Consider the following 7867-nt stretch of genomic DNA (forward strand, 5'->3'; position numbering starts at 1 on the left):
TGGGTAGAGTGCTGTGGCGTCACAGCTCACAGCAACCTCCAACTCCTGGGCTCAAGCAATTCTCCTGCCTCTGCCTCCCTAGTAGCTGGGATTACAGGTGCCCACCACAACACCCAGCTATTTTTTGTTTGCAGCAGTCATTGTTGTTTGGCGGGCCCAGGCTGGATTCAAACCCGCCAACTCAGGTGTATGTGGCACCTTAGCTGCTTGAGCCACAGGCACCAAGCCTATCTTTCGTTCTTGATTCTAGCCTCCTGCTCAATTCTTGATCAATTACTCCTGATAACCCTTATTTCTCTACATTGACTTACTTCAAATGTAGATATGCACACACAACCCACCCTGCTACTATAATGCTTTTGCATGTATGGTTTGAGTATTTTTAATCTAAACACATCCAACATTCACAATGCTCTAAAATCCCAAATTTTTTGGCCACCAACAGATGCCCACAGGAAATGCTCACAGGACCATTTTGGATATCAGATTTGGGATAAGGGATACTTACACTGTAAGAGACTTTCCCTAGAGGTTGACCTCATAGAGGAGGATTCTTACACAAACCAAGAAATAACTTGTAAAAATTTACGACCAGGTATTCACTTGGATGAAGGTGGAACACATTCTTCTTATTAAAACATCACAAGAATGGAGAAGCAAGAATCCAATGTACTCAGTTCTAATACGAAGGCAGCAGATGAGCTAATCAAGGGGTGGGGAGGAGGAACGAGGGACTGAGGAGAGGGGAGGCAGGAAGGAGATGGGGGGGTCATGGTATACTGCACACTTCTTGGGGGGCAGAACACAATTACAAGAGAAACTTTACCTAACAACCACAATCAGTGTAAACTAATTCTTTGTACACTCAATGAATCCCAAACAATAAAAAAAAATTCTTCCTAACCATGATCATGATATGTTTTTCCGTTTGTTGACATCTTCGGGTATTTCTTTTCTCAGTGTTTCATAGGAAAAAGTATCCAATATACTCAGTACTCCTAATGAAACCTACTTATACTTACTCACACATTCTTGTAAAAAATAGAACACAACTATAGCCCAGGATGATGGAGAGAAATGGAGTGGGAGGGGAGGGGAGGGGGAAGGTTCGACAGAGGGAGGGTAAAAGGCGGGATCACACCTATGGAACATATGACAGGGTACAAGTCAAATCTGTGAAATGTAGAACATAGATGTTTTGGCACAATAATCAAGTAATTGAGGTGAAAGCTATGTTGATTGGTTAAATGTAACCACGTTAGATTGTAAAAAAAAAATCAGCATATTGTACCCCACATATGCATGAATATATTCATGATCTATGTGTATTTGACTTAATAAAAAAAATTATGATCAGACATCAATTCCTATCATAGGCGTATTCCAGTACTGGTCAGCTGCCACCACCCTGCAGCCCATTCTCTCATTAATGTTCTTCCAATGATTTGTGGTCCCAATTCTTGTATCTTTGGCTGGAGGAAAATCCAAAATAATGTTCTCTTATATAGTAGATCAATTTACCTCCTTTTTGTTTAAAACCTTCCCTCAGTTTAGCGCCTTTCTTTAGTAACTGAAAGGCTAATTAACATATTTCCTTCAACAAACCAGCTGCCTTTTCTTTTTTCCCACCTTGACCACAGAAACAGCTGCAGTTATTTAAAGCAAGTCTCTTTTCTTTTATAAAATACCATTGGCCAAGTTTGAATGGATTTCTGAAAAGGGAGGTATGACAAGAAACACAACTATTGATAAATGATTTTGTCTTCTAAAGAACTGCATGAACATCTTTTCTCAATGTTATTTTCATTATTTTACTTTGAAGTAATAGAATCTTGTTAAATTTCATCTTGTCAGCAAAGTGGCACTGAGGTGCTTTAAGAAACCAAATCAAGCTCACAGCCCCATTCCATAAAGAGGAAAAGAAGGGTACATTGAAATATTGATAGTAAATACAAAAATGTGGAACAATTTTCAACGTTAATCCTATGTGCTTTTTTCCCCCCAAATATAAACATAATAATGTTTGATTTCACACCTCAAACTATTTTCTTTGGGTTTCTGTATTTAAAAAAATACAATAGAACCTCCACAGTTGACTACTCCTTAAGTTGACCTAATTTTCATAGACTGGACATGCCCTACAATTATTCAATGTCAGTTCCTACTGTTTTTTAAATTTTTTTAATTAAATCATAAGTACATCGATCATATATACATTAATGTATTTATGGGGTACAATGTGCTGATTTCATATAGAATTAGGGACGCTTACATCACACTGGTTAATATATACCTCATCTCGTTTACTTAGTTATCGTGTTAAGACATTTATACTCTATACTAATAGATCCAACATGTACTCCTGCATTATTCACCATGGGTAACATGCCGTGACATCACAGCTCAAAGCAACCTCAAACTCTTGGGCTCAAGTGATTCTCTTGCCTCAGCCTCCCAAGTAGCTGGGACTACAGGTGCCCACCACAACACCCGGCTATGTTTGTTGTTGTTGTTGCAGTTGTCATTGTTGCTTAGCAGGCCTGGGCCGGGTTCAAACCTGCCACCCTAGGTATATGTGGCCGGTGCCCTTGCCGATTGAGCTATAGGTGGCGCCACTCCTATGGGCTTTTAAGATTAATTTGACGTTTAGGGCAGGCCAGAAATATACTGGTGTCAAAGTCAGGACTGTTTACTGCTTAAGGAAAGCACAGCACCCTAATTATTTAGAGGACAAAAGTAATAGTTTCAACATCAATTCTGTTTAAAAAAAATTGGTCCTGATTACATGGTTGCCTATAATTAGAGCTATAAGCTTTCAAATCAAATTATATTAAAGAATTTACTTCTCATAAAAAAGGAAGTTTTATTTCCTTCTGTGATAATACAACAGGGAGGACTACAAAAAATGATTTTGAAACCTCTCTCTTCTTCCTTGATCATACTTAAGAAGACTGTGTGAAACTGATAATACTTCTAAGTAGGAACCAAACAACATATCTTAAGAGAGTTTTTGTTTATAATAATCCTTCTACAGCACACCGTGGAAAGTCCTGCCAGTTCATTTTCAAATGTCACCACAGAGAAAATGGTTGGGAAAGAAAAAGCCTGATTTGCTACCAATAGGCATAGAAAATGCATTTCCACCCCTCACCCCCCCCCCCACAAATAGGTACCATCATTGCTACTAAAGAAAAGCAAAGGAAAAGTGAGAAAAACAACATAACAACTGCACTCACAAATCAGAAGCTGGAAAGAAGTTAACAGGAAAACAACTAAGGAGAATCTCTTGGCAAATCTGTAACTGACCCTTCTCTATCAACATAAATATTCTGTCTTCCTTTACTGAACACCACCCCCAGCATCCCTCCCAGAAGCTGTATCTCACAGGAAGATCGAATAGGAAGTTTTAAATGTTTCCAGTTAATTGTAACAATTCTAATTTTTCCTCTGGTTTGTAGAATGACAAAAAGTATTCTCTGCTCAACCACTGACTTTTTTTTTTGTTTTGAGACAAAGTCTCACTTTGTCACCCTCAGTAGAGTGCCCTGACACCATAGTTCACTGCAACTCTTGGGCTTAAGTGATTCTCTTGCCTCAGACTTTGGAGTAGCCTGCCACAATGCCTACCTATTTTTTGAGATAGGATATTGCTCTTATTCAGGTTAGTCTCAAAACTGTGAGCTCAGGGCAATCCACCCGCCTCGGCCCCTCAGAGCGCTAGGATCATAGGCATGAGCCACCCCACCCAGCCTTCAACCATTAAATATTTTATTTTTTAATTAATTAATTTATTTTTTTTGAGACAGAGCCTCAAGCTGTCACCCTGGGTAGAGTAATGTGGCATCACGACTCATAGCAACCTCCAACTCCTGGGCTTAAGCGATTCTCTTGCCTTAGCCTCCCAAGTAGCTAGGAACACAGGCGCCCGCCACAATGCCCAGCTATTTTTTGGTTGTAGTTGTCATTGTTTGGCGGACCTGGGCTGGATTCGATACTGCCAGCTCTGGTGTATGTGGCTGGCACCTTAGCTCCTTGAGCTACAGGCACTGAGCCAACCACTGAGTATTTTAGAGACTGCCACTTGCCCCACACAAGACCAGCAATATCTAATTTTCACAATCTTTGTTACCACCAATCCTCACTTATTCTGAACCTTTAAGAATAAAACCTGAAAGCCATAATTGGAATCTCATCACTTATTTTTTTTTGTATTTTATCTCTTATTCTACATACATGCGGAGTTTCGTACTATAATTTCTGTTCATTTCATGATCATATATTCATATCTTTTCTTGTGCAACTTTAAACATTGCATGAACCTAACTTACTATCTCTCTGCACTAGATAGTGATCACAGCTGAATGCAGAGGGTAGACTTTAGAAAAAGAAAATGCCACATATATACCATTTAAAGACAACCTCGAAGATGTAAGGACTGTTTCTAGTTTAAGATTAAAAGCAGAATTTGATTGTAAGTCTCCCTATATATATTGCCCACTGCCAGAATGCTTCAAGACAAAACTGTCTGATATACTGAAGGCTATTGGCCTAGGCAAGGTGCTAAATGAGAATTTGAATTTGACACAAGGGATTGTTCTTGTTAAATGACCCGTTAGATGCAGGGCATACAATAAAACAAGGCAAATGCTCTTCTTTTGGTTGTAAAATATTATTTCTGTCCTTTGAATCTTATTTTAAAGAAGTACAATAATTGCTCAATACATGAAGAGGCTCATTTCACAGAGTTTCAGTTAATCGTGCGCTACATATAGCTAGCTCTTCAAGTACATTCTCTATCCTCAGCATGAAGTCACTGTCCTTGAAAAGATCTCAAAAAATGAAGATATTGAAATGGGAAAAATTCACTTTAGACACTGAAGGTTTTAACTAGTGAATTAATACAAATAATGCCACACTTTTTGAAGTGAACAAGCACTTACAAAAGCTACCTGCCCCTGATAAAATCAAAGTATGATACATTGATGTTGCCAAGAAGATTTCTTATTCAATGCCCTACTCTACTTTTTAAACCTTCTTACTGTTTGTTGACTATTTGGTACAGTCAAACCAAGAATTTAGAAGAGATGTTTCTTTCCCTAAGTCTTTATGTTTAATACTATCATCCAAAAGTACAAGCAATTCCTTAGAATCCAAATATAACAAAAAACTACTGGGATAAAACAATTTGCAAGAATATTCTTCAAGATTTTGGTGTCCTATGGTAATTTGTGCTGGACACTGTTCTAGATACTGGAGATTCAGTGGGGAACATAAAACCAGACTTGAGGCCATTAGGAAGTTTAGATTCTACCAGGAAAGACTGACAACAAACAGAATAAGAATTAACCAGACAGTATAATTTCAGATAGTGATGACTGCTAGGCAGCAAAATAAAACAAGAGGCTGGAGCATAATGATGCAAGTTTATATAGAGGGGTCAGATAAAAAATCTAGAGGGAGGGGAGGATGGGCGGAAGGAGGATGATTGATGGGATCATGCCTATGGTTCATCTTACAAGGGTACATGTGAATCTTTCTAAATGTAGAATATAAATGTCTTAACACAATAACTAAGCAAATGACATGAAGGCTATGTTAACCAGTTTGGTGAAAATATTTCAAATTGTACATAAAAACAGCACACTGTACCCCATGATAGTATTATTATACACAGCTATGATTCAATTAAAAAAAAAAGAAATCTGACAAGAAGAAATTCGACCAGAATAAAGAATATAAGACAAGATTCAAAAATTTCAGACAACACTTGAAATAAGAGTCCTTTCTTTTTAAACCCAGAATTTACTTAACATTTGTCACATGTCAGGCCAGACCTAGAGCAAGTGATACAAACAACTAAAATCAGACTTCCTGCTTTCTAAGACATCAAAGAGCTCTCCATGCTGTGGAGGGAATAACTCTGTAACCCTAATCCTTGTCTTGTGATGCGTTCCATAAAAGAGGACAGGGTCACTTAAAGAAAGTATCAAATAAGGAAGGATTGCTTAGGTCACCAACATTGTACTAATGTTCTGTGCCCATTTCCCTCTCATTTAGACCTGAAGTGTTTCATTTTTATGTTTATATCTCTCAGCCTACAGCAGGTATCAAGAAGTGCTGAGATTCAGTGCCCTCAGCACCCACTGATCTTAAACTGTAGAAATCCATCTGAAGGCATTTCACAAGTATGTAAAGGCACATTTGAGCCTTTTCTGAGGCCTGTACAGGAGAAAATCTACTTGCTTACTAACCATCTCCTTCATGGGAGAACTGTGTAATGCAGCCCTCTCAGAGCAGATATTTGAAATTTAAATATATACTTCTAGAAGCCCCAAATGAGCCACTAAATGGGAGAGGAGGTTTCTACCTCTGAGGAGACTGGTGGGTGAAACTTTCGATGTCTCCCACACACTATTTAACAGGCATTCATTTATGCCAACTACCTGTGGGGTCAATATCCATGAAAATTACAGAGCTGAAAGCCAAGGCGCCTGGGTTATCCACGAAAAGACTCTATTATTTCCCTAGTAACCTGGAGTGTTAAATGAGACATCTGTTAACTTCTAAATTTTCTCTGCTTCTTGTCCAAGCTCCTCATAGACATAGAGAAGTATGTTTAGCACGTCACCGTGAATCCTTTACAAGAGAGGCACTCGAATAAAATAGCAGAGTATCCAGAAGTGAAAGATCACAATCAGGTTCTACTTGATTTTCTTTGATAGCACAAGGAGAATGAGTGAATTGTTCGGAAACATTGACATTTCTTATATCCCCTCATCTTCCCAAGTGCTGGACTCCTTATCTTTTTTTTTTTCTTTTTGGAGACATAGGCTCAATATTTCACCCTTAGTAGAGTGCCATAGCATCATAACTCACAGCAACCTCAAACTCTTGGGCTTAAGTGATTCTCTTGCCTCAGCCTCCCAAGTACCTGGGACTGGAAGTGCCCGCCACAGCACCTGGGTATTTTTTTGTTGTAGTTGTCATTGTTGTTTACCTGGCCCAGGATGGGTTCGAACCCACCAGCCTGGGTAGATGTGGCGGCACCCTACCCACTGAGCTATGGGCGCCACCATGGGCTCCTTATCTTTAAAGGAATTGCAATAACCTTCATCTATACTGTTTATAATCTGCATGTTAAAGATAAATTTATACATACAAATGAGATCCTGCATCTAATTATATATTTCATTTAGATTTGGGGGGCTTCTCATAGGAAATGAAAACTGACATAAATCTTGTGAAGGATAAAAACATTTGGAACCTTGGATTAGGAAGCATTCCCATACACTTACCATCAAGCTGTAGGCTTGATATGAAAACTCACATCGTAACTATATGGACTAACTGAAGGCAAGGGCCGTGAATGTTTTGACTGACATTATTTATCTCCAACTCTAGAATCTGACTTTCTGTCATATGTTGGGTTTGTGTTCAAGTATTATTTACTGTTTGAATAAACAACAAAAAAAGGAAGGAAAAAAAGGACAAAGAGAAGGAGGCCCAAATTACCTTGTCACAGATAAATACCCACTCACTGTTTTGAGGAAGTTCAGACATGGTCATGATCGAAATTCCCCCAAGTATAAGCAAACTTAGCAGAGTGGAAGAAGTCATGGCAAATGAAAATGGATTCATGAAGCTGGGTGAGGTGGCTCATGCCTGTAATCCTAGCCCTCAGGAAGGCCTGGGCGGGTGGATTGCTTGAGCTCACAGAGTTTGTGACCAGCCTGAGCAAAATGGAGACTCCATTTCTACTAAAACTAGAAAAACCAGCCTAGCCCTATTGCAAGCACCTATAGTCCCAGCTACTCTGGGAGGCTTAGGCAAGAGGATCATTTCAGGCCAGGACATTGAGGCTGCTGTG

The 7867-nt window shown here is 39.0% G+C and overlaps 1 protein-coding gene and 1 long non-coding RNA gene across 2 annotated transcripts in view; both read right to left on the minus strand.

Moving 5' to 3' along the window:
* The window catches only part of LOC111722127, an 8788-nt gene extending 8560 nt beyond the window's left edge, over positions 1–228 (minus strand). The window contains exon 1 of the long non-coding RNA XR_002771057.1: positions 217–228. This is a non-coding gene — a long non-coding RNA (uncharacterized LOC111722127). The remainder of the gene's footprint in view (positions 1–216) is intronic.
* IL1RAPL2 (interleukin 1 receptor accessory protein like 2) overlaps positions 1–7867 on the minus strand; it is a 1213983-nt gene that overhangs the window by 740048 nt on the left and 466068 nt on the right. The window lies entirely within an intron of this gene.

This window comes from Otolemur garnettii, unplaced genomic scaffold (genome assembly GCF_000181295.1).
Source record: "Otolemur garnettii isolate 467f Iridium unplaced genomic scaffold, OtoGar3 scaffold00216, whole genome shotgun sequence".
NCBI lineage: Eukaryota > Metazoa > Chordata > Mammalia > Primates > Galagidae > Otolemur > Otolemur garnettii.